General features: G+C 42.8%; 1 protein-coding gene and 1 non-coding gene across 3 annotated transcripts in view; both read left to right on the forward strand.

Annotated features, from left to right (window-relative positions):
• LOC105095726 (uncharacterized) overlaps window positions 1-26,798 on the forward strand; it is a 433,324-nt gene that overhangs the window by 343,506 nt on the left and 63,020 nt on the right. The window lies entirely within an intron of this gene.
• On the forward strand, window positions 25,753-25,827 carry TRNAA-UGC (transfer RNA alanine (anticodon UGC)). The gene has a single exon. It is a non-coding gene; the product is annotated as a tRNA-Ala (tRNA).

Consider the following 26,798-nt stretch of genomic DNA (forward strand, 5'->3'; position numbering starts at 1 on the left):
AGTGAAAGAGAGAAGCACTGGGTACACAAAGTGTATTTGTAGTTATGGAAGTACCTTTGTAATGTGGGGTCCAGTATATCTGTCAAAGTCGACAGGAGGTTCTTGGAAGAGGAACACGTAATACATGTAGCATCCTTCCAGCACTTTGCAAGACATAGCAATTGCATTGAAAGCAACAGCCAAGACATGGAAACAACCTAAGTGTCCATCAACAGATGACTGGATAAAGAAGTTGTGGTATATGCATGCAATGGAATACTACTCAGCCATAAAAAAGAATAAAATAATGCCATTTGCAGCAACATGGATGGACCTAGAGGTCATCATTCTAAGTAAAGTAAGCCAGAAAGAGAAAGAAAAATACCATATGATATCACTTATATGTGGAATCTAAAAAGGAGACACAAATGAACTTATTTACAAAACAGAGACTCAAGACATAGAAGACAAACTTTTGGTTACCAGGGGAGAAAGGAGGTAGGAAGAGATAAATTGCGAGTTTGAGATTTGCAAATACTAACTACTATATATAAAATAGATAAACAACAGGTTTCTATTGTACAGCACAGGGAACCATATTCAGTATCTTGTAGTAACCTAAAATGAAAGAGAATGTGAAAAGGGATATATGTATGTATATGTATGAGTGAAACATTATGTTGTACACCATAAATTGACACAACATTGTAAACTGACTATACTTCAATTTAAAAAAAACAGGGGAAAAATGTTAGAAAAATTTCTGATTTGCAAAAGATACTGTTAAAAAAAAATGAAAAGACAAGCCTTGGACAAAGAGAAGATATTGGCAAGATAGAAAGGACTTGGATCCAAAATATGTAAGTTGCTCTGCAAATTCAATAATAAGAAATCATCCAACCCAATTAAACATGGAAAGATATTTGAAGACACTTCACCGAAAAATGGATAACAAATAAGCCTAAGAAATGTTGCTCAGCTGTTAGTCATCAGAAAAATGCAAATTAAAATCATAGTGCGATACTGCTACACACCTAATACAAAGGCTAAAATAAAAATATGAGACAATACCAAGAGGTGTTGAGCATGTAAAATGACTAGAATTCCCTCATATTGCTGGTAGGAATGCAAAATGTACAGCCAGTTAGCAATTTTATGTAAGTCACTGTACAACCCAGAAATGCCACTCCTAGATATTTACCCAAGAGAAATGAAAGCATGATCACACAAAAACTTGTGCCTGAATGTCTAGGGCAGCTTTATTTACAATTTCTCTAAACTGAAAACAACTCAAAATGTACTTAATGTTATAAGTGGATAAACAAACTCTGGCACATCCACATGAAGGAATACTATTTTGCAATGAAAAATGCAGAAAAATGCAGCATCCTGGACGAATCTCCAGTGCATTCTGCCAAATGAAAGAAGCTAGACTCAAAAGGCTGCATACTGTATGATTCTATTTATATAATGAAATAATATAATGAAATTTTGCCTGGAAAAGGCAAAATACATCAGTAGTTGCCAGGGGCTGAAAACAGAGGGAGAACTTGACTGCTAAGGGGCATAAGGATATTTTTGAAGGTGGCTATATCGTGATTCTGGTAGCTGTTACATTATTTATAACCTGATGTATCAAACTCATAGGACTACACATCAAAAATGGTCAATGTTATATGTAAATTATACCACATTAAGTAAAATAAATGTAAATACATAAAATCTAGTTAAAATCAAAAGACATGGTATCTAGTTGACATCAAAAGAAAAAATATGCCAAACAACAGGAAAAACATAAGATGTCCAGGTGTCTCATATTTGACAGTAATTAAAAGTGGACATTTCCAATAACTATCTTTGAACTGAAAATTAGTCAGACATTTGACTGGTTAGAATCCATGTATACCTTTGAAAACTACATATTAGTGATAACTGAAAAATGAAATAGGGTGGTGAATGATCTAAATAGATTAAATTTCATTTAGAAAATGAAATAACTGAAAAAGCCTTTACTTACTAGTTTATTCAATTATACAGAAATTATCTGAATAGTTGAACCTCCAAGATGTAAAATGAAAAATCTTTACTCAGCAAAGGCAAACAGGGAGCAAGAAACATCACCTTTGAGAGCTGCTCTTCAATTGGTCAAGAGATGTTGATTTCTACGAGGCCCTTAGGAACCATTACAACTTCAGTTCTTAGTATCACATGTGATTATTGCTTATTTGCCTTAGGCATTTGATATGTAAATATTTGACATGGTGCCAACACAGTAGATTTGTTTAGAACCTTACCGATCTTTTTTATATTTCAGTTCTCATAGCTTTCATGATCTAGTTATCCTAATGGAAAAACCTGGTCGTTCTGTGGAAGCTCTTTTCCTGCCGTGGTCTTTGATGCTTTCTCTGCTCTCTTGTTGAAAATGCAAAGATCTCAAGTCTAGGAAACGTAATCATGCTTGTCCACGAGGGAGAGAAACACTGCTTTGTATCTGGGCGATCAGATTTTTAAAAATAAAAAATGGAGACTCAAAGAAGTACAAATGAAACTAACCTGGAAATACCATTTTCACATCTACTAAAATAACAACTGTAAACCAAACAGTAGTTCTCAATCCTGCTGATGCTATGATGGAAGTTGTACTTTTTTTCCCCCCCTAAAATGACCTCATAAATTTCTAAAATTATTTGTGGTGACAAAATGGAGGTACATCGCAAGATCTTAAAAATGTACATTTGATTAAATACTTCACCATTTAGGAATTTATCCAAAGGAAATAATTTGATGGGAGAAAAAATGATGCCTGACCCATATATCATCCCAGAATGAGCTAAAATAGCATTAAAATAGAAAACTAATTAAATGTACACCATTAGGGGAATTGGATAAAAGAGAAAAGAAATTTAGTGGAATACGGACTGTGTGGACCTCTTAGGAAACACGAGAATTAGTTTTAGCTGCCTGTGGTCAGCACCTCTGTTTAATACATCCCGCTTCCTCCCGTATCACCCCTCCAGTGATTCTAAGCACCATTGAACAAACTACACCTTTTGTTATTTTCTTCATCATTTGTCTCCTTTAACCAGAAAGAAAGAAGAAAAAAAAAAAACACCTCATGAATGCGGGGATTTCTGCCTGTTTTCTTCACTGTGGTCTTTTCTGTACCTAGAGCAGTTCCTGGCATGTAGCAGACACTACATAAATATTCATTAAAACATTTTAAAAATGATTGAAAAGATACTCAGTAAGGACTTTTTAGTAGCCTGGTTTTGATTCTGTTTCTGTTTGCTTTTTATTTAGCCGTTTGTTTATTTGTCCATTCAGCAAATATTTACTAAGCCCTACTCTGAGACAGACCTCGTTATTGGTGCTGGTTCGTAGATGTGACCCTGACAGTTGTGATCCTGCAGTTTCATGAGGCTCTCAGTCTGATGGGAAAGAGGACCCTGGAGCAGGAATCACCAGGAAGAAGAAAGAGGAGGAGAGGGTGCTGTAGGGATGTATTCCATAAGGATTCCCCTCCTTAGGAATTAGAGATCCCCAGAGATCAAAGCCTTGAGGGGTGAAGAGGAGCTCACGAGGGGAGAATGTTCCAGGCCTGAACATGTCCAGACACACATGAGAAGGACCGGAACGCTGAGTCTGGCACTTCTGAAGACAGAAGGGTGGCCAAAGTCGCCGTGGGTGGGGAATGACCATTGCAGGGGGGGCACGAACCTGGAGGCACTCAGACTGGAGTGAGGAGGGCCTGGAATCCCTATTTCAGGACTCAGGGCTCTATCTCAAGAGCGATGGAAAACAGCTGACAAAATAGAGATGTGAACGGGGAAATGATCTGGTCACACTTGACGTTTGCAGCGATGGCCGTGGCTGCCGTTTTGAGTGTGGGTAGGAAGCACGGAAGGCAGGAGGCAGGTGGTCCCAGAGGGTAACGCAGGCGTGGGCTGGAGGTCCGGAGTCTCATCCCTGTTTGCTATCTGATCTCCCCTGGATAAAGGAGATCTCTGTTCTGTCTGCCTCATTAAGTGGATCTAAGAGATGCTGTGGTTATAAGGCTGCAGAGCCCTGTCAGTGAGAGGTGTGTTTGATTTCCTCCTCTGACCTGGGAAAGGAGAGCATCAAAATGAGGGAAAGGCTCATATAGTCTCAGTACTTACACGTGAGTCGAGAAATGGGCTTGTGTTCACCGACAGTCCATTTGACAATGATGTGAAGATATTTGTTCAAGTCATACTTTCAATTCCTTTGAACAGTTTGCACAGGCTTGGGGACGGGGTACATTAAGGGCTCTCTGTTTTCTTGCTTTTACCATATAGATTAATTCGGTAGCAGAAGCAGAGGGTTGCTATGGAATCATGAAAATGCTAATGCTTGCAAAGTTCTCCCCGCTGTCCCACAAACAGGCCTGGGCCCTGGCAGCCAGCCCTGAGGGAGGCGGGTTCCCTGCGGAGTGCCCAGACTCACAGGGGTGATGCTGGCTGCTGGTCCCCCAGTGCTCCATTTCTAATCAGTTCCTCACCTGCTGTGGCTTGGGGCCCAGCCTTTCAATTATTCAAGAATTGGAAAGTATTTGTTGCCTGATGCAGGATTTGCTTTCATTCAACAGAACAAAACCCTGGTAGGTGAGATTCAGCACCCAGGGCAGCTGGGTCTCTGGATGCATGTGGATTGCCGACAGAGGGGCAGTTGCTCTGGGAAGCGGTTTGGTTCAAACGGCATATAGAGTGGATGGAAGAAGGGAAAAGAGACAAACAGAGATGAATAGGGGACAACCTGATTTCGCCTTCTATTCGTCCAGCTAGAAAACTAGAGCGTAAACCTCAGGCTGTGGCTTTGAGGAAAGAGGCAGCTTTGCAGGGAGTGGGGAGGGGCTCTGGGTTCCAGCCTACATTCTGCTGCTAACCTGCCCTGTGTCTTTGGGAAATCGTCGCTCCTCTTTGGGCCATCGTTTCTTCACCTGTGAAATGAGAAAGGTGGATTATTTGATCTCTAAGATTCCTGCACTTCTGTGACTTTTAATTTCAGAGTGATTTGCAAATCTTGGTGCCAGCCATTACCAGATCCTCTGCTTCGGATGGAGCTGGTGCTGTTAACAGTCTCTTCTGTTCCTTTCATCCATTTAAGTCTTTATTCTTACTTTCAGCAAAAGGGGATTTGCTGTGTACTTGAGGGAAACCTTTCAGGGGATCCCAGACTGTGGTCCTTGTGTGGTGCAGCCAGATTATGGAGGGCAAGTTAGGCATCGCTTCTACTTTGGCTTTCTCACTAGACCCTGAAGACAGGTTTGGTTCTAGAAGCCATGAGACCTATTCATTTATGCATCTATTCATTCAACAAACATTTACTGAGCATAAGCTATAAGCCAGGTGGCATATAAGGGAAAATCAAAACTGAAGCAGGTAAAGGGCATGCCCTCAAATTCAGATGGTTTTCTCAATGAGACTGATATGTAATAGGAAAGCTATAGTGCACAGGGATAAATGCCAAATAATTTTTACATGCACGGGGCATTATGAGCGCACACAGGAGAAGCACCTTTGAACATTAACCAGAGAGTCAAGGAGCACCTCTCAGAGGGGCTGGCATCTGAGTGAAGAATGATTTTTAAGCAGTTGCATTACTTTATTCTGGTTATGAAAGTTATATACATATATGTGTATATATGGGATATATATATATAATTATGAAATACATTTGTATGAAATAAAATTCAGAACATTCAAAAAAGAAAATAAAGACAGTTATCCCGTAATTTGAGATAATAACTAATTTAATTTTGGTAAATTTCTTCAAGGTACTTTTGATGTCTTTTCTTTCATTTTATTGTTTTGACAAAATCCCACCACAAATACTGCTTTCTCAGTTGCATATTCATTTGGTAATATATCATTGACTTTTTCATATCAATAAATAAAATTCTACTTTGTTATTTTTTAAGAGTTGTATATCATATTCTATTGTATAGATGCTCTGTTATTCTTTAAAATAATAGCCTATTGACAGATTTGCATTATTCCAATTTTTCAATATTATAAAAAACATTGTGATAAACATGTTTTTCCTTAGGACAGATTCTTAGAAGTTGGTTATGTAGGTGAAAGGGTATTTTAAATATTGACACACATTGCCAGATTGTGCTTTAGCTTAAAAGCAAAATTGTGTGTGTGTGCACCCACACAATTACATGTATTTGCTTTAGCTAATACTGAGTACCTACTCTATGCCAGATAGTAGACTAAGCAGTTTAGATACACTATCTGATTTAATGATTGTCATACTTTAGCCCCAGCTGAAGTCCATACACTACTAATAGCAGATACTTCAAGAAAAATAATCCAGAAACACTTTTTATTTGCCAACCCAAGACATTTGGTAGTATTTGGAAGCAGAAGAGTAAGCATATACAATATGAACGGGATAATAAAGTCTTAGTTTTAGCCTTGTTAAGAAGTCTGTCTTAGCCATCGGTCAGAGTCCGTGACCTATAAACTTAAATCCAAGCGGAGAAGTTGCCCAGCTGGAGTCTGTGATCGCCGCCGTGATGAACATCCCACCTTGCAGCCGTCCATGACATTTTTAGTTCTCTGTACCAGCTCATGTTGCCACAGTGTTTCCTAGAAATAGGGAGCCCCTATGAGGGTCCTGGTCTATGCCTGTTGTCTCAAAGTAATGATTGATACGGCACCCTTTCATTCTCGAAAGTGTCCCACGTTGGAAAATAACTGACTTTGGGGAAATTCGTCACAGACTGGGCAGGGATTGCTGAGGCAAGTTTGAGCCACGAGGCCACCAACTGCTGTCCTTGCCTGACACTGTAGGGCAGGCATCTCTGCCCCTAACTTTCTAAAGAAGCTCGCCTCCTGTATCACGGGCTAGGATATCTGGTCACCTCACTTATCCAAATACTAGCTGAGAGTCAGAGAAAAGGCAAAAATATCTGTAGTAAGAATTAGTGGGTCCTGTAATAACATTCTTGCCTCTGTCTATGGGAAACATTCTAATTCACAACCTGTCTTCTCTTATTTTACTCACCAGCCCCCAAAAGCTTGGGTATCATATTTCTTACCCACAGGTGATTAAAAGGAGAGGTTAGAAAGAGAAAGAACGCCTAAGGCAAACACTTTGGCGTGAGCAAGGCAGTGAAAGTGGCTTATATGAGAGGGAAAAGGCAGCTTAAAGGGCAACGCAAAGACTACTGTTGCAGGTACAAACAACCGAGCCCACTGCAGAGAGTCAATGCCGGGGACAGCGGTGGGAGTTCATAATGATGACCTTGAATTAACAAGAAAATGTTCCATTGCCTTGAGAAGGCTGCATTTAAGAAGGAGGGGAGTAGCACAAAACAGTTTAGATGAGATCTCTATCCAAAATATTTCCTTTTACTGAAATTAGACTTGTAAGAGGTAAATCTTCAGTAAGCCATGCACCTTGATTATATGGAATGACTTAACCTTCTGAGAGTCCTGGGCAGCTGAGAATGTAATATATAAGCAAAGGCACTGGAGTCATCTTTCCTGCCCTCAATGACTTCAAATTCTTGTTGATAATATAAGTTTTCCCCCTTCCTAGATGTCTTTGCATTTTAATAAAGGACTTTAAAAGACCAAAATTACTTATAATCCTAAGGGATTCGAGTCCCAGTAATATAATTCTAGGCACTGAGAACACAGGAGGAAAGTTTTAGGATGTTTCTGGTTATCTATGCAGAGAGCGTTGGCTTTTCTTTTGTGAAGATCATCCTGTAAAAAGAGTGATCCTCTCCACCGCTTGTGTCCTTGGGAATCATAAACTCCCGCCTCTGAGGGACCGTCTGGACCTGAACCATGTCCAAAGAGCAGAGTGAGTCAGACAAGCTCATGTCCAAGCAGAAGGCGAAAGAGTAGCCAGAGCAACTGAGGGACTACTTGGTACTAATCAGAAACAAAATTAGGGATCATTTAAGTGCCAAGTGGTCCTAAGCTCTCAGAGTCAAGACTGTTGAGGTTCTGAGAATTCTTTCTGGATATCCAGGAGGTTTCTGTTCATTAATTCCATCCATGGCAATGTTTAAGGTATCATGAGAATTCAGTGCAAAAAATTAGAAGACTTGGAGCTTTTAATAGTTATCCCCAGGAGACGCCAAGTCTAAGACAGAGGATGGAGGGCACTGGAAGCAGAGAGGTGGATGAGACCACCTCCACTGCTTTGTTGCTGTGGGCATTGGTGCCCCTGCAGGAAACTCCGCCTGGAATGTGGATGAGCTCCCTGATTGGATAAAGGTTCTAGATGGGAGGAGCCCCCCCTGCCCCCTTCAGAGGAGCAGTCTACCCTGTTATGGAAACCATCTACTCAACAGAGTAGCTCTTAGGTCTGGGATAGTCACTTAAATCTGCTGAACTGTGAGGCATTCCTGCACGTTGTTCCCCAAAGTAATTCAGATGTACATTTCTCTGGTGGAGGCTTGGTGCCCCTCCCAGAGTGTCACTAACCCAACCCATACTCTTTCTCTGGGAGGGAGAACCTCAGTCTCTGATATTCAGGCAGGAAAGACAGCCACTCAGGTCCACACAGCCTTCCCTTGACTACACTTGGCATTTCTATGGTTTGGGAGTGCTGGTTTCTCACTGTAACGCTGGAGGAAAAAAAGGCAGTGAGGCTCTAAGTAGCTGATTCAGATCTTCAGGGACCAAATAAACCTCACCATCCCAGTCGGGCTGAGACAGGGAGAGTGGCTGCTTCCTGTGCAAAGCACAATCTTCTTTATCAAAAATATTATCTATTTCTTTATCCAAAATAATATCTATTTTCTGTGGTTCTTTATTAAAAATAATATCTATTTTCTGTGGCTAGTATTTATAATTCCATCACTAAAGGCTTATTTTCTATAAGTGAGTTCACCTTCTGTGCCTCATCAGTCATTGTACTGCTCGTGTGCTGGAGGAGGAGGGATGGGGGGGCCGAGGGATGATGGGGACCTTGGCCCCTGAGAACTGGGAGGACACACTGTAGTGCAGGAGGAAGGCAGACCACAGCAAAGGCACATTTCACTTCCTGACTTCTGGTGTGTGTCTCACATAGGTCCTGTCCCTTTACCCCATGTGTTAGGAGCTGAACTGTGTTGAAGTCCTCACCCCAGTGCTTCAGAATGGGACTGTACTCAGAGACAGAGTCTTGAAAGAAGGACTGTAATTAAGTTAAATTAGGTCATTAGGTTGGGCCTTAACTCCATCTGACTGGAGTCCTTATAAGAAGAGGAAATTAGGACACAGATGTGAACAGAGAGAAGACTACATGACACAAAGGGAAGACAGCCACCTGCCTGTCAAGGAGAGAGACCTTAAAAGGGGCCACCCTGCCAACACCCTGATCTCAGACTTCTTGCCTCCAGAGCTGAGAGAAAACACACTTTCGTTGTTTAAGGCACCCCATGTGGGGTACCTGGTTATGGCGGCCATGGCAGACGGGTATACTTTGCATCATGTCACCTCTGCCCCACCGACTCACCCCCCAAGCCCTATTGTCATCATGGTCTCCTGGGAGTAAGCTTGCTGAGTTTGGTTTAGCTTACGCCACCTGACCTCGAAGTACTACCTTAAGATCTAAAGAGAATCATATCTGCGGCTTTACTCAACAAAGCCAAATTTAAAATATTTTAGATTTTATCTAGTTCAGGCCTTCACAAGTCAGTTACTGTGAATAGTAACAAGGAAGCTCAGGAAATTAAGGGAAGAGAGGCTAACCCTAGAGTGGAGGCTCCAGAAATAGTGTTTTTTTTTTTTTTATTTTAATTTTTTTCATTGAAATATAGTTGATTTATAATATGACATTAGTTTCAGGTGTACAACAGTGATTCCATGTTTTTATAGATTATACTCCATTAAAAATTATTATAAAATAATGGGTCCATTTCCCTGTGCTGTACAATGTATTCTGGTAGCTTATTTATTTTATACATAGTTGTTTGAACCTCTTAATTTCTTACCCCTATCTTTCCCCTGCCTACTTCCCTCTCCCTACTGGTAACCACTAGTTTGTTCTCTATATCTATGAGTCTATTTCTGTTTTGTTATATTCACTCCTTTGTTTTATTTTTTAGATTCCACATATGATAACATATAGCTTTGTCCTTCTCTGTCACTTGACTTTCTTCACTAAGCATACCCTCTACGTCCATTCATGTTGTTGCAAATGGGAGAATTTCATTCTTTTTTATTAAATGGCTGAGTAATATTCCGTTTTATATATATATATACACACATATACATATATATATGTGTATATATATATATGACATTTTCTCTATCCTTTTGCTTGTCAATGGGCACTTAGGTTGCTTCCATATCTTGGCTATTGTAAATAATGCTGCTTTGAACAGTGGGGTGCATGTTACCATTTTGAATTAGTGTTTTCATTTTCTTCGGCTATACTCAACAAGGGAATTCCTGGATCATATGAAAAAGGACCACAAATAACAAATGTGGAGGAAGGGGAGGCCGGTTGTACGCTGTTGGTGGGGATGTAAATCTGTGCAGCCACTATGGGGAACAGAAACAGTTTTTGATGTTTCTTAAAGAGTCATTTACCACCATCCTCAGGCCAGAAAAAAACCTCAGTCAAGATCTGGGATGTAGAGGGTTCTAGAGTTCCAAGGACGGGCCATGGTTAATTAGACTGCTCACCCAGCTCCAACAGGAAGCAGGGTGTACTATCTCCCAGGGAGAGCTCAGGCTGAGACTATCAGCTGCCACTCAGTGCATGTACACACACACACACACACACACACACACACACACACACGCAATGGTAGAAGACTGGGGCCTGCCTGAACAAAGGATTTTCCAGGGGAGGAAGATTCTCTCAGTGGAAGGAGCGTTCAAAACGAGGACGGGGAGACGGGAGTCAGGAAAAACAAAACTATCAGCCTGATTTTACTCCCTAAAGCTGGGATGTTGCACTGAGCTAGTTCAGCCCGCAATCAAAGAGGCTCCTGTCCCCTGTCACACCTGCCTGTCTTTCCCAAGATATGAGCTGGGACAGCCCACCCCTCTGTGTAAATCATTTCCACATCACCTACACTTTCCAATCAGCTCTTGCTCTATCAGATTGCTTCCTGGAAGAGCCAAATAATAAAAATCACCGGTCAGCCGGTTCTTTATTCTGTTATTCACCAAACTGATTTTTTAAGTTCAGAACCAATAAAACTGTGATGGCGAAGAACGGATATAGATTTCTCGTTCTCACACACTCATATATAATAATAATAAAGCTTTATTAAACAAGAGACATGTTGTTTCAGGGAATTTTTCTTTCCCCTCTCCAGTGCCCCAAGGCTAAAATATATACAATCTTATTAACTTCCTGGAAGAAATACTCCATTCCCTTGGTGAAAACGCTGAGCATTCATCTTGGACCTGGAAAATGAGACAAGCCCTTGACATGAAGGTACATGGGCCACAGTTCCATCCAGGGAAATCAAGGGGAGTGAGTCTGATTAGGAGATGCTCAAGGAATCTGCGTGGAGTCCAAGAAACCTCCTGGAATAGATCCTCCTGAATGTACCAGGTCAGATAGAAAAGGACAGAGGATCTGATAGCAGGTTGGCAGAGCAGGGCATGCCAGGTCGGAGTAGACTGGACAGACCATTGACTGGTCTGACTCCTCGTCAGTCAGTCAGGGGGCTGAGGCTCAGACAGGAGCTGTCAGTTACCCAGTCATGCAGAATACATGGTAGAGCTGGAAACAAGCCTGGCGTCCTGCTCAGGGCTCCTGCTCCCCTTGCCTTCCAGCCTGCAGTCCTGGATTGATCTCCAACAAAGGAACTTCAGCTGTGATTCCCCATCTCCTGTGAGATGGCTTCATGCTCCTCAGGGAGATCAGGGCCATGTCTCCACCTCCCATCTCTGCCTACAGCAAAAGCAAGAGCCACGCTGCTCACATGGGCTGGAGAGTCCATCAGTATCAGCCAAAATCTGCTGAAGAATAAATGACCTCCACCAGGGCTCAGAAATCTAATTCCTGTAATTCCACCTGAACATGGACAGTGTACTGTCCAGGGAGGGCTGACAATCAGTGAGCATCTGGAAGCTGCCTGATGGTGGGAGCTGCAGCCCCGTTTTCCCAGCCCAGAGCCTTTAGGTGACTAGAAGACAAGAAGCAGGCTGTCACCACGGGTGTCCAGATCAGAAATTTGTTGATTGCTCAAGCAAGACTGCCTCTGGACAGCCAGGAGTTTATGACTAGTTTGCAGTGAGGGAGGAGGGGATCCAGGACTGACTGACGGGGTGATGAGCACTGAGAGACAACATGAGGAACCCAGGCACGGACTGGACCCGAGGCAGAGGAGCACCCCGACGTGTGACGCTCAGCCCCACCCAGCTCCACATAGCGGCGTCAGGATTTAGGGTGGTCTTCATGAGTGAGTGGCTGTTCTGGACACTGAACTGAATCCCTCCAAATGTCACACATTGAAGTCCTAACCTGTGATGTGACTGTATTTGGAAATAGTTCCTTTAAGGAAGTAATTCAGGTTAAATGAAGTCGTAGGGGCAGGGCTCTCACCTGATAGGGCTGGTGTCCTTATAAGAAAAAAGGTGACACAAGAGCTCCCTCTCTCTCCACACTTGCACACAGGGAAGAGGCCACGCAAGGACACAGCAAGAAGATGTCTGAGGACAGCCAAGGAGAGGAGCTCACACGAAACCTGCTGGCACTTGATGGGGGGCTTGTAATCTCTAGAACTATAAGGAAATAAATTTCTGTCATTCAAGCCCCCTAGTCTGTGATATTTCGTTGTGACACTCTGAGCAGAGTAATACAGGGCTGAGAGTGTCAAGCAGGCAAAGTGCAGAAGAAGTTAGGACGGTGCGCAGGGACCCGGGGCTCAGGTTCCCCCCGCCGCTCCTGATGGGCGAGCAACCTCTAACTGTCAGAATGGAACAGCCCTGGGCTCTTCAAGCACAGATCATCTGTGTTTTACCCTTTTCTGAGGTCCTGAAAACAAGACATGACCCTGTCATTAGCTGGGGTCTTTCCAGGAAAATGGAAAAAGGATCAAATGATCTTTAATGGCCTCTGTGGCCGTAGGACTCTGACTGGAGGAGCAGCACATGCAGAGATTTATCACTGAACGTGTTTTACTGGGATTTTCAAACTGCAAGATTAGAAATCTTTTAGCTCCAGAGAAAAGGCGCAACAATGGGCTAATTATAAATGAGTGTGTGTGTGTGTGTGTGTGTGTGTGTGTGTGTGTGTGTGTATAATATTCCAGATACTGTTCAGTGAAACCAAATCAGATGACTGTCAAATACACATGGTGTGCAGCAGAAGTTGTCTGGATATTTTCACTGTGGAGGAGATAGTTCTAACACACACAGCAGCTGCAAAGCATCGGACAGATTCTCTTGCCCACCCTCCTGCCCACCGTTAGCGGAGTTAATTTGTAAGGAGCCTCCCAGTGTTTCTCTGACTCCCACTCTGGCAGTATCAACACTCTGGCTCTGGACCCTGGGTCCAGCTTCCGCCCTCAGCCTAACTGTATGCTGCATTTTCCTATAGATCCCACTTAAGATCAAACGCCAAATGTTGTCCAAGCAATTACTGTGCACTCAGCTCTGTGCTTTGCTGAACCATGAGATAGTGACTCAAATGACCTCTGAGGTTACTTCCAACCTGAGAAACAGCGGGGGCTGCTGGGATGTGCATCTTCAGAGTTTCCGGGTAGTGCTCCCTCCAGGAAGCCTTCCTGATTGCACAGATAATGGAAGTGTTCATTAAGCCCCATTAATTCCCTTTCCTCCTGCATCCAGAGATAGGCTCTATGTTCCTACATTGCCTTCGTGGAAATGCGGTCCATGTGACAATAGGATATGGGTGGGAGTGATGGATGTCACTTCCAAATTTAGCTCCTAACGCATTTGCTTTTTGCTTGTCTACCAGTGGGAGAGGGAGAAATCAGAATAAAATGGCATGGTCCTAGGAGATGGTGGGGTTCTGCTACATCCGAAAAGCCTGGATCCCTTAATGACTACATGGAGCACAACCCCCTCGGCCCCCACCACATTAGACTGTGAGAAGAGTGAGAAATAAGTCTGTATTGTGGCTAAGCCACTGAGAGTTGGAAGTTGTTACAGCACTTGGCCTGTCTAGACTAACACTCTGATTGACTCTCAAGTTGAAAATAATAGTCATTTGATCTCTAATTAAACATGGCCCTGGATAGAAGCTCGTGAACATGTGTAGACAATTTTACAATATGGTAGAGCTATGAACACAAACCATGTCTGACCCCAGAGAGCATGCTCCCAATCTGTTTCTTCAGCATCCTCTCCTGGGCTACAGTGGTGACCATCAGGTGCAGTGCGAGAGTATAAAAGAAAACCTAACTTGTAATATTCCGGAGCTGGAGAAAACTTGCATGTGGGCATTTTTGTTGCATAGTCTGAATTGTGTCCATCCTTATTTCACCAACATGTCCCTGTCTCATCCTCCCAAAGAAACTGTAGCAGCCTTTAAGCTGGATCTAGGACCATCTCTTGGGTAACTGTTTGACTGAAGGCAGCAAGCTCAGGGAGTAGGCTTTTAGAGATGGCCTTGCTGGCACTTTCCAAAACCTGCTGGGCTGCCCAGAGCTTAGCTGAGAGGTAGGGGTCTGAAGAAGTGACAGGCTAGGTCTGCAACCCACAGGCACACGGAGGTAAAGAGGCCAGCAAGGCCTAGGGCTGGGAGCCCAGGACTCCTGAGATGCATGTCTCCTATTTAATTGGAAGTTTCACAAATAGAGAAATTCATCGCATTCTCAATTCTTCCCTTGCTCAGCTGCCTCCCCGGCCTGGGCCTTGGCATCACTTGCCTTGGTATAAATCACATTCCATCAGCGTAACTGCAGGGCTTCGGGGATCATTTTGGAATACGAGGATGTTAATGCACTGGGTTTTGTTCCAAGCAGTGAGCCACCTCCTGGGATTTGGGAATTTCTCTTTTAAATCCAGATAGCACTAATGAGCTAGTAAGGGCTCCTGACCTCCTTGACTCATTCCATCACTCCTGGGGCTGCTCTGAGCATGGGGATCAGCCACATCTGGACTGCACTGCAGTCAGCCATGGGCCTGATACAGCCACCTGCTTTCAGTGCAACTGGTTCCACCAGAGGCGTTCAAACTGCGATTTAGTCTTCCATTTTTTTTTTTAAATTACTAAGTACAACCTAAAAATGCTTTGCACATGTAGGCTCTGGGTAAATGTTTGTGGTATTTTGATGACAATTGCACTGGTGTCCTTAATCACAGGGTTTGGCCAGGAGCTGTTCTCTAATTCTACCCCCAAGTGAAAATTATGTTGGGATGCCAAGGAGATGATTCTTGATGAGGAGGGAAATAAGGGAAGATGCATGCTGACAATTAGTTGAGTATCATTTAGCTTTAGAGCCAGGCCAGTCTCTCAGTGCCCCAAATTTATATTTACCCACTCAAAAAAGCCTCCTCTGACCCTTACTATGCATCGCGGGTGGTTCTACATGGTTTACAAACGTTTACCAATTTAACGTTCGGTACTATTTTTTTAATGCCCATTTTACAGTAAGAAACCTAGGACAACAGAGAGGTTAGGGAACTTGTCCAAAGTCACAGAGCGAGTAAATGGCGGCACCGGGATTTGAAGCTGCAAAGTCTGGCTCCAGGGACCACATACTTCTGCATGTGCTGTCCTCCCCTCTATGGTTGCCCCTGCCTCTGGAACTTGGCTCACATGGTTCAGACTATCTGGAAGGTTGTTTCTGTTCTTCCTCACACTTCCAGATTCTAGCACATCTTTTAAGACTGACTTACAACCTAGTCCCCACAGGCGGCCTTCCTGAGCATTCTGCACCATGATCCAACGGCACAGTGGTTCAGGGTATGGCGTTTGGAGTGAAGCTGTGTAAGCGTAGTTCAAAACCCAGCCCTGCCACTTACTCGCTTTACCGTCTTGAGTAAGGTGCTTACCTCCCACGAGTGAAGTTTTCTTATCTGTAAAATGGAGATGGATACTGCGCCCACCTCACAGGGCTGTTGAGAGGATTAACTGAGTTACCGTATCCAGAATACTTAGAACAGTGCTTGACTTATGCTGTGCGCTATTTACACATTTTGTTATTATTATTATTATGATTAGCATTATTTCTAATTCTCTCCTACTGCTGTTGTGTCCCAGTTCTGCTTTCCTTGTCTGATCCTGATTTCCTGTGAAATTGCAGGGTTCTCTACTCCTCTTAAAGATAAAGATGGCTTGTGTGTGTGTGTATATATATATATATATATATATATATATATATATATATATATATATATATATATTTTAATTCTCTGACATATTGATTAGTATACTGCAGATAGTAAACATTTGTTTAATAGCCATAATTAATTAATGAGTTGAAGTTACCTAAAAGTATATCTCTAGCCACAAGGATCCAAAAATCTTTTTCTCTCTCCCACTGAACTGCATATAAATATAAGACACGGGTCTTCATTGATTTTGGAATGGTGCATCTCGGGGGAAATTGAATCTGTCATAGTTTAAAGAAAAAAACAACTTCTAAATAAATTAAGAGATGGATTCATTGACTGGGGTGGTCTAGTTAAAATAGGGCACAGATTTCATGGGATTTAAATATCACTGTCTGTAGAGGAGCATCAGCCTCCAAGAATTTGTGGCTCCTGATGCCATTTCCTTAACCTTTGCTTTCTAGTCTTGTCTTCAGAGAGGCAGCCACTTATTTACCAGGAAGATTCTGCAGATATCCCCTGCTGAGTAACTGAGAAACCTTTTGAAGACTGATGTCTTATTATCACTTGAGGGCCACAGCAAAGAACCACTTACAAAACCTTCTCTAATATTTGACTATTTAAGTCCTTAGGTCCACTGACTTTAGAATATTCTTAAGGAGTCATTCTGAAGGCAGTAAGTCTCCATGACTTACAAGGAGTCAGAAAGCCCCGACGGGCCCCTGGTCTGCGGCGGCCTGGGTCTCTGCAAGGCAGATGCGTGCTGCTCCCTCTGAAAACGGGGACGAGAGTTTAACGCCGTGAGAGTGGCTGGCTCAGGACGAGGAGATGAGCTCAGTGTAAAGGGGCAGGGCCTCCTGCAGCCTTCCTGCGGGCAGCGTCTCATCCTTTATTGTTGTTGTGGAAAGGCAGCCTTTGGGAAGGACCCAGGGGGACAGGTTTGGACAGCAGAACCTACTTTTCCTATAACAGAAAGAGCAGAACCACACGGTGTTCAAGGCACTCTTTCTGGACCACGCATCCTCTCCCATCCCTGAGGTTATCAGTAGGGCTCCATGTAGCCATGATAAGGAAAATGAAGCACCAGGGAGCCGATAGGATCCCGATGGTTCTATCCTCCTACCCTCCATCTCTCACGTCGCAAAATATTTCCTACTTGCTTTCCCAATGAACTGTGTATAATTTTGAGGGGCTTTTGTTTCCTCCGGTTCAGGGACAGTTTGGGATGAGTTGGTGCATCATCTCACACTTCCCTGGCTGCCCTGAATAGATGACACATTGAATGGCGTCCCACAGATTGCTTCGCTTTTCTTTGACTGTCTGGCTTGGAGGAGTGGAAAAGAGGGAACTACTGGTGAGGCTCAGGGAAAGGGAAGTGGTGAGTCTTCTGGTAGAAAAGCAATAACCACCCTGTGGTGGTTGTGCTGTGGTTGCTGTGTGTGTGTCACTGGTGAATGGCTTCCCCAATCCTTCTAAAAGAACAATCTCCGTAACTCTTCAAGGCGTGCTTAGTATTGTGAACAACTGTTGAGAACATCCTTTTTCTTGTTACACCTTGGCACCTTCTCCACAACATTACACCTTCCTTCACACGTTTTATTTCATTCAATGTTTCACACACAGTATAAATCACTGCCACTCATCATCTCTCAGTGTGTTTCCCTTGTCTCTGCGTCCACCATCAGAACTCCAGTGCAGTTCTCATCACTGCACACTCAGATGATACTGGTTCAACTGGGCATTCTGCCTCTCTTCCCCTTGGATATCTGTTATTGCATGCTCCCTGACAGGTTAATTTTCTAAAGTCACTGCCTTGCTTAAGAAAATTCAGGGGTCCTCCATTGCCTACCAAAGGTTAAGCTTAGCCTGGCTTTTAAGGCCCTCTAGAATTTTTTGCTAATATATACTTTATAATTTTTTCATCCCCAGGTTTACACCACATTTGGCTCTTTGCATTGCTGAATAGCCTGTTCTCTTCCTGGAATGCCCAGCGCCCTCTTCCTTGCCTCATCTGTCAAGTCACTTAATTCATTTGGCAAAGAAAGAGTGCCTCTACCTCCTCCAACATCCATTCTCTCCAAGAACCTGTTACTTAACTCAGGTCTGGCTGCTCGCTGCTCGAAAATCAATACCGAGGGGCAATTGTTGGTAGAAAGGAGTTTAATTTAATTAGAATGTTGGCAATCTGGGGAGATGGTAGACTCAGTGTCTCCCCAAAACCAACTCTGAAAATTCTGCTTGGCCATGAAGGTTTTTAAAGGGGAAAAAAAAAATCTTAGTTAATCATTGAGATTGGGGCCAGAGTCGTTGCCATCCCCCGCTACGTGCAGGCTCGTTGACTTCTTGTGAACTATCTTTAGATGCTATTTTGTTCACACAGTTTGTTCATGAGATTACTGAAGGGAAAGCTAGGAAAGAAATCTGGTCAACCATTAATTACTTATTCTTTGTTCGTGCTTCTTTGATCTACAGAAAGAACCAATAGGTTAGGCAAGGTATTGTGTGATCAAAAGATTTGAAAGATGTGCTTGGGCCAGAGATGAGTAGGGCATGGAGGCACCAGGTTTAAAAGTTAGTTACATGTAGCTTTGCTTAAATTGACCCAGAAAAGGGGTTTCCTCCTGAGGGTGGTTTCCTTCAAAGAGCTGCTTACAAATCCCCCCCCATCAGATATCATTCCATTTCTATGCGATTAGGGATGAAGGTCCATCTTCTCTCACTTCTTTATGCTGAGAAAGGGCGTTGAGGTGTTAGAGTGAAACATATCAACACGGGTTTGAAGCATCTGTTTGCTGACACTTTTAGTTGCCTGTTTACATATATGGGCAGAACAAGCTACAATTATTTTGATGACCACAAAGATATGGATTATTATGAGCAATAGTGTTAATCCCATTCTCTTAAGGCCAGTTCTTGGCATTGTGCTGGCCATGGGTTCGGTACTGCTCAAGACGGAGCAGCTTATGTCACAGCTGCGGACTGGTCATCATGCAGTCAGCTTTGCCCCTCTGGTGGCAGCTAAAGTGTCAGGGGACATGGAGGGGCCTTTGTACTTGGCGGGATTGGGGGAGGACACAGGGTTCTGCTCAGTTCCACCTCTTTACATCTATTACCCACTGCCTTGTTTTTAGAAATATGAGTGCCTTCTGCCTACATTACTGGACCATTGGCTTGATGCCTTATGAAGTATAACACCAGTTCTGTCACCCCCACTCAGATTCTCTCCCTCTCACATCAGTACCTACCCACATGGGGCCAGGATTATAATCTGTTCCATAAATATTTAAAAAAATAAATGACCTAAATTCCACCTTTGGGAACTAGATGACTGGAGTACAATCCTATGCAAAAGAAAAATAAGGTGTGTTTTATTATCAGCATTATTGTCAGGGCACACCTTAAGTTACTAACCCCTAGTAGGATCTTCCTTTACCTGTGGTGACCCTGAGTAGAAGGAAGGCTTATCCCTGAGTGCTAGGGGGATAAATTGCCTTGTTCTCCCTCACCTTCTTTGCATACACTATTTCCTGTACTTGGAATTCCCTTCTTTTCCTTTTTCCTTGATATACTCTTTCCCAGCCTTCAATATTAACACCAAATATTATCCTCCTAGTGACTCTTTGCCAGACCTCACCTCTCCATTGCCACTCTATGTTGTTCAAAACAAAAACATAAATGTAAAGGTTAACACAATTGCCCAGTACATATATGACCTGATTGTTTTGGGAATTTTAATCTCTCCCCATCTGTGGACCTGTGGCTTGTCTTGAACTGGCCATGACGCTTTCTCATTGTCACAGAGAGGTGCAAGCTCTGAGCATCTCTCTCTAGCTCTTCCTCCACAGAACGTGCTGGCATTGTGGCTTTCTCTATTCCCACGTATGAGAACTACATTGCCGAAGAAAAAATGTGTGGTTATTCTTTGGTCACCCAGGATAATGTACGGCCTTAAGACATTTTAGCCACTGCCTGTGTCCCCCATACCTGATGCACATGTGCATAGCCATCACTCCTCTGAATAGATCATCTTTCTCACTCCCTCCACCCCAAATACAAGATACTGTATCAGTCCCTCAAGGCAAGGGTGCTGTGCTCGAGTCCTCTGTTCTCTCATTGCTGATCGTGGCACCCAGCACTGAAGTGGGACTCAGTATCTACTCACTCCTTGAATGCATGAACTGAATGAACACCAGGCAGATACCTTCCTCATCATCTTTCCTCATCTCCAGTTGTGTGCTCATTCTTAGGGGCATGGCTATGTGCATATTCATGATTAAGGAGAACTAAGTAGGTCAAGTGATGGAAAATAATGAACAAATCCATAAATTACATTTTGATTTAAGCTTCTCATTCTTTATACAGTAAGGTTCTCTGCTCTTCTGCAAAACTTTCAGACATTTGTGGGGAAGCATAGAGGCCTTGTGATGGTTATATTCCAGAAACTCTTCCTAAATCTAGGTCTTACATCGCTCTCTTCCTTGAAGCAGGATCTATCAACTCAGACTACCTTTCTTTTCTTTTTACTGTCCTTATCCCTGTTATATCCCTTGGTATTCCGTAATCTGGGAGGCACTGTTTCTCTTGCACTTGACTCTTACTGATTATCACTACAGGGGAAATGAGGAAACAAATAATAAATGTGGGGACATTATGAAAGCTTAAAACTTTCAGCCATGTCTGTGATTCCATTCTTTGCCTCTTTAATACGGTATCTGGCTAAAGAAGGCAGTGTAGCCCAATGGCTGCTTTGAATCCCAACTCAGCCCTCTGCTAACTGAAGAGGGACTTGGGTAGCCCATGTGATCTTTGTGCTCTCGGTTTTACCTTCTGAAAAAAGAGGACACTGAATCTGTTTCTCAGGGTGCTTGTAAGTGTCCCACTGGAAGACTGATACATGTGTGCTCTTAATCCAGAGCTGTGACATTACAGTTCAGATCACTGTAATTAGCATCAACTGCTGCCACTCTTGCTGGAGTTATTGGCAACTATGGTAGGTACTGGACGCTGATATAACTTTTTCCTCCCAGGGGTGGTACTCCCTGAAATTCTGTTCCTTCTTCAGCCGCATTTTGAAGGGCAAGAGCAATCCACTTGGAGCTTTATTTGCCTTCTCAGCAAGACTTAATGAGCCATGTCCAGAAAACTCCAGCCAAAGAGAAGAGCGGCAAAGAGAAAAACCAGCCTAATGCAAGGATAGATACAAACTGGCTTTCTTAGGAGAAGGCCTCTGGAAGGATCTCATATGTTCACAGTTAAGTCAAGTGAACTCTAGGTGAACAGCAATACAATTTCTTTACTTGACTGAAAATTCCTTGGGTAGGATAAAAATTGTTAAGGATCCATGTTCTTATCAACCTGGGTGTTTGGGTTCCCTACTCTAGGCACCTGACTCCTGACTCCTGTCACCATCTTTACTGGCAGAACAGGAGCCCAGACCTCCCCAGATATCAAAGACAAAACAATAAACTTTTTAAGTAAATAAATGAGTGACTGAATGAATAAATGAATGCATACATGAATATAAGAAAGACAAGGCCCCTGTGGCAGCCAAAGCTGTCTATATACAGTAATCCCAAATCTAAACCTACAGCATTTCCTAGGAAGGACAATATATATGTAAATAGAGCCGTCACGTTTAGAATGTCAGGCCTCAGAGGGTTCATCTGGCACTTGCAAAGGCCACTTCACATTTCTCCATGAAATTCCAAAACTTGACAGCTTTCTTAACACAGTGATGGTGAGGAATAAAAACTTCAAAAATTATGCTATTTGAAAAGTAAACTATTTACTGTTCAGAGGAAAGATTCTGAATTTAACTACTCGGCAGCTATCAAAATGTAACCCCAGGACACAGCAGTGATTTAAAATGTAAGTAGATCTTCGGGCATGCGGATAAGGGGCCTGCCATCGTCCAGCCAGGGTGGCTAGAGCTACCTGAGCCTCGTTCTGTAGACTCGTGACCCTGGCATGAAGAGGAATGACACCCATGCCTTCACCTGGTCACTGCCTGGACTGGATCTTAGACCACCTTAGTTTGCAGGTTATGACTTCACCTCCACCGCTCACTCCCAAGGATGTAAAGGAAGCACTCAGAAACATTTTCATGAAGGACATGTGCACTAAATGCAATCTAGGTTAATAACCAAACCAGATCTTCTTTAAAAAGTAACACGTGACCTCCAGGAGTGAGAGGTTGTGTGTGAACTGCACTGCGCTTTATGCCCGCTGTGTGACCTCATTGTATTAATTGCATCTAGACCTTGAAATGTGAATACGTGCCCAAATGAACACACTTAGGCTCTAGAGCTCTGTGCCTTAAAAGCATATTCAGTTCAACAAACCTTGCACTTTCCTGTTTAATTTCATAAGATGGAGGTGACCAGGCAAGGTTCCCTGGTATGCAGTGGTCAACACAAGCCTCACAGGTCTGTGAGCCCCTCCTCATCTGCGGGCACCTGCTGCCCCAGGGCCTGGCAGCGTGGACTGGGGTCGGTGCCAATGCATGTGGAGCCAGCACTGTTCACAGTTTCCCTGAGACGAGCTGGCAGACATTGCCTGGGCTGGGGGTAGGACCAGATGACCTCTAAGTCCCCTTCTCATCTTAAGACCCCGCCACGGACTTGGAAGCCATGACACTAATACTCTGCAGTATTAAACTCTCATCCCTGGCTATAATTCCACAGCCTCTTTGTGGATCGCTTCCACTTTTTCTCAGAAGACCCATCCAAAGTGTGCAGCATACAGATAGAAACACGATCGATCCATCAGTTTTGTTCTTATTTTATTTTAACTGCACCACAGTATTAATATAATTATGTGAAAGCACTTGATAAAATATAAAATTCTTCATACATAAAGTCATAAACATTTCATAACTTGAGCCAAAACACTCAGAAGTTCCAGGCAGGAGTAAGCCAAGCTTAATTTTTAGATGAATATCGAAGCCAATAAAGCAAACCGAAGAAGCTGCCTACGGATATAAAATTTTGGGCACAATTCAGTTCAATTTAATTCAATTCAAGAAATGTATATTGAGTGTGTACTAAGCGTTGGGCACTGTGCCGGGTTCTATTCCGTATGAAGGGGGCTTGTTTGTTTTCAGGGGCTGATACCGCACAGATGGCTTTCATAGAGATGGTGAGAGGTAGATCAGAGCAAGGGCACAAATACGCAGTTTTTCATTTAATAATCGTAATTATAAAAACAGCTAAGATGCTACCATTTACTGAGGACTGATCATATGCCAGGGCTTATGACATACCAAGCATTATACATGTGTGTGAATGTTTGCATGTATAATCCCTAATCCTTACAACAACTCAACAAAGGAAGTTATTCTTACTTCCTGTTTTACATATGAGAAGAGCAAGTCACGGAGATATTAAGTCACTTGAGCAAGGTCGCCCAGCTATTAAGCACTGAGCCAGATTTTGAAAACATAACTGTCGACTTCAAAGCCAGCAGGCTCTACATCGTGCCTACATTAGTCTACATTTTTACCACCTTCCATAATGGCCATTAGTACTTGGCAGAAGGGAGGAGGGAGGGGCTTAACCTGGCTTGGGGCTCTTGGTGAGAGTGGTTTGCCCCGTGCTCAGCCCTCCTCCCAGGCTTTCCTGCACCGCCTAAGCTAGACAGCTCTTCTTGTAATTGCTCTAGACGGGCCAGATGGGTGATTCAGACAGGAAGCGTAGTGACAGCTTTTGAACCTGGCTTTGAGCTATGTTCAATCCAAGTAGTCAATTTAGGTCAAGTATTCCGACCACCTTCATATAGTCTTTCTTTCTTCTGTTTAAGTCAATTTGACTACAAATGCAACCTCCCTGATCTCAAGTCCATCAGCAGCTCTGAATATGGCCAATCTACCCTGCAGCCTGGTTTCTGGTCAGAGGGCAAAGCTTGCCTGGAAATGAGACTTTGAAATGGCACATGGCTTGGTTCCCTGAAGTAAGTCACATGCTCTCAGTCCTCTCGTCCTTCTCCGACTGTGAGAGCCACCCAAGGGGAAGCTCATATGAAAACAGCAGTTTACTCCCCATCAGCAAAGATGCATCTCTGCCCCCTGCGATGGGCTCGGCTGGTCTGGCAGCCACAGGCAAGCTGTGTTTTATTCGTGAACATCCTTCTTGTTTCAGCAGATAATGGACTCTAGTTGGAAGACAACATAGTAAACACAGCATAAACATTGGAATGTGCAGCTGGAATGAGTCTGCATATAAATAAGAGTGCTGGGAGCCAGGGAGGTAATAAGTCAGGAACGCAATGGAGAAAGGTTATTAAAAGAGGAGCTTGTAAAAATCTGCAACAAGGCTGAAAGCTTGGAGCATTTCTTGATTACAGGGCCAAAGGCAGCAGCCTGTCTCTCGTCTGTGCTCTGACTTGCTGAGTTACTGGACATCTTACTTAAAATCCTGCTGTTACTCACTTTGTTCAATCGTAAAGTTGAGATTTTATACACTTTAAAAAAAGTTCTAGGGCTGTTGTGAAGATGTGTGCATGAAAGCATTATGAAAAAAGCTGGTATTGCTGTACAAATGGAAGGTTACGTGATTCTTAATTTTGGAAAGTGGCTGAAATTATTCTTTTATACATCTAAGCCCTCTTGTTGATTGAATATCAAGCAAAGTTATCTTTTATAACAGAACTCTCTCAGGGACATATCAGGCATAAAAGGAATCAAAAGTATTTTCTGCTGTGTTATAGTCAAAACAGAAAGATCCTTTTTATTAGCTTTATATTAGTCAGCTTATGGTAGGTTATGCTGCAGTAACAAATAAATCCTGAAATCCCACTGGCTTAATAACAGTAACAGAAAAGAGGACGTCCATATCTTTCTGAGGCAACACCCAGTGTATATTGGGCATTCCTCCTGTGTGTCTCTTCCACACACTGAGTTCTGAGTCCTAGACTGCTTCCATCTAGTGGCTAAATCATGACTTCTTGCATTGCCATAGAAGGGGAAGAGAGGGCTGGATCCCGTGATGAAATGTTTTTAATAGTCAGGCCACAAAGTGGTTTATCACTTCCACTCTTTTCCTATCCGGAGCCCAGTTACATGGCTCCAGCCCAATCACAAGGGAGGCTGTGACATGTAGAGGAGCACATGGATGTCTTAGTGAGCTCTGTGTCTGTCTCACCTTTCTTAAACTTAGTCTCTGCTAAGGAATACAAGGGAGCCATGCAGTCATGGAAGAGACTATACGAATCTGATGTTGTTCCAATGACCTGTCATCCTCTGGCCACGATTATGAACTTGCATACTTTGGAGACAGAACAAAATTCCCAAAAGGACTTACTAACCTGCTGTGTGAGTCCACTGTGATTTTAATTCTGGAAGCTGGGGTGTGTCTGCTCCCTGATTTATTCTGGGTAACACTTAAGTAATTTAACCATATTTCCAGGCTAATTACTGCCATACCCTCTTAGTAGCTATGACATAGTTGGGACAGTGTTACCTTTTAGCCTTCTAATGCTGAGGCTAATAGCTTTGGTCAGGCATTCTGCTACTGATTAGAACACTTTATTAAAACCCTTAGGGGGAAGGGTATAGCTCAAGTGGTAGAGTGCATGCCTTGCATGCATGAGGTCCTGGGTTCAATCCCCAGTACTTCCACCAAAAATAAATAAATAAACTTAATTACCCCCCCAAAATAAATGAAAACTTAAAAAATTAAAAAAACTTAAATCCTTGAATCATGGTGTGAAAAGGAAAACTTGTTAAAGGCACTCATATATATGTTATAGCCTAACATCTGGCATTTTCATAGTTTGAATTCATCATAAATTGCTGACATTGTTGCTACCTTCAACCTTTCTCAATTTTAGAGTGATTCAGTGGTAACTTTTAGAGTTGCAGGAGGCCATCAGACTGATATTGCTGTAAAGCCATGGTGGCCTATGTAGACAAACCAAAATCTAAGCCTGTATGTCTGAAGGTTACAAAATTGAACCCGAGGACAACCAATCGCAAACAACAAACTAGACTTTAAGCCAATCAATGATTTTCTTACTTTGCTTCTGCCTTTTCTCCATAAAAATCTGTCCTGTAGGTGGAGCACTCGTCAACACTTCTGGTTTGGCGCTACCTGACTGAAATCGATTTTTGTTCAAAAAAAAAAAAAAAACCTCTTAAAATTTTTAATATTTCTCGGTTTAGCCTTTAACAGATACCAATGTTATATTTTATGACTTTGAGGCCTACGTTTGAACAGAATGGACATCCATAGGAAGCGATTGTTACCTTAAAATAGCACTCTGCATTTAAGTTAATTTTAAATACCTTTTCCAGATGGACAGCCAACTGTTTTCATCAGTGTTTGGAACTTTCCAGCAGTTAAATGCTGGTGTGTAAAGGTTACCTTTTCATTTTATCTTCAACAATGCAGTCTGTTCTTAGACTGAGTCCGTTTTCTCCGTTTGTGAGCCTGATGATTTGAATGCACCAATACTAAACTCCATCTGTTTGTTGCCTGAAAACAGTTGAACAGATTTCAGTAAATTTAGAAACTGTAAACAAATAGTTGAATAAGCCTGAATGATGGGTAAGATTTAAACACTGAGGATGGTCAGCCATTACATTTATTT

This window comes from Camelus dromedarius, chromosome 15, assembly GCF_036321535.1.
Source record: "Camelus dromedarius isolate mCamDro1 chromosome 15, mCamDro1.pat, whole genome shotgun sequence".
Classification (NCBI taxonomy): domain Eukaryota; kingdom Metazoa; phylum Chordata; class Mammalia; order Artiodactyla; family Camelidae; genus Camelus; species Camelus dromedarius.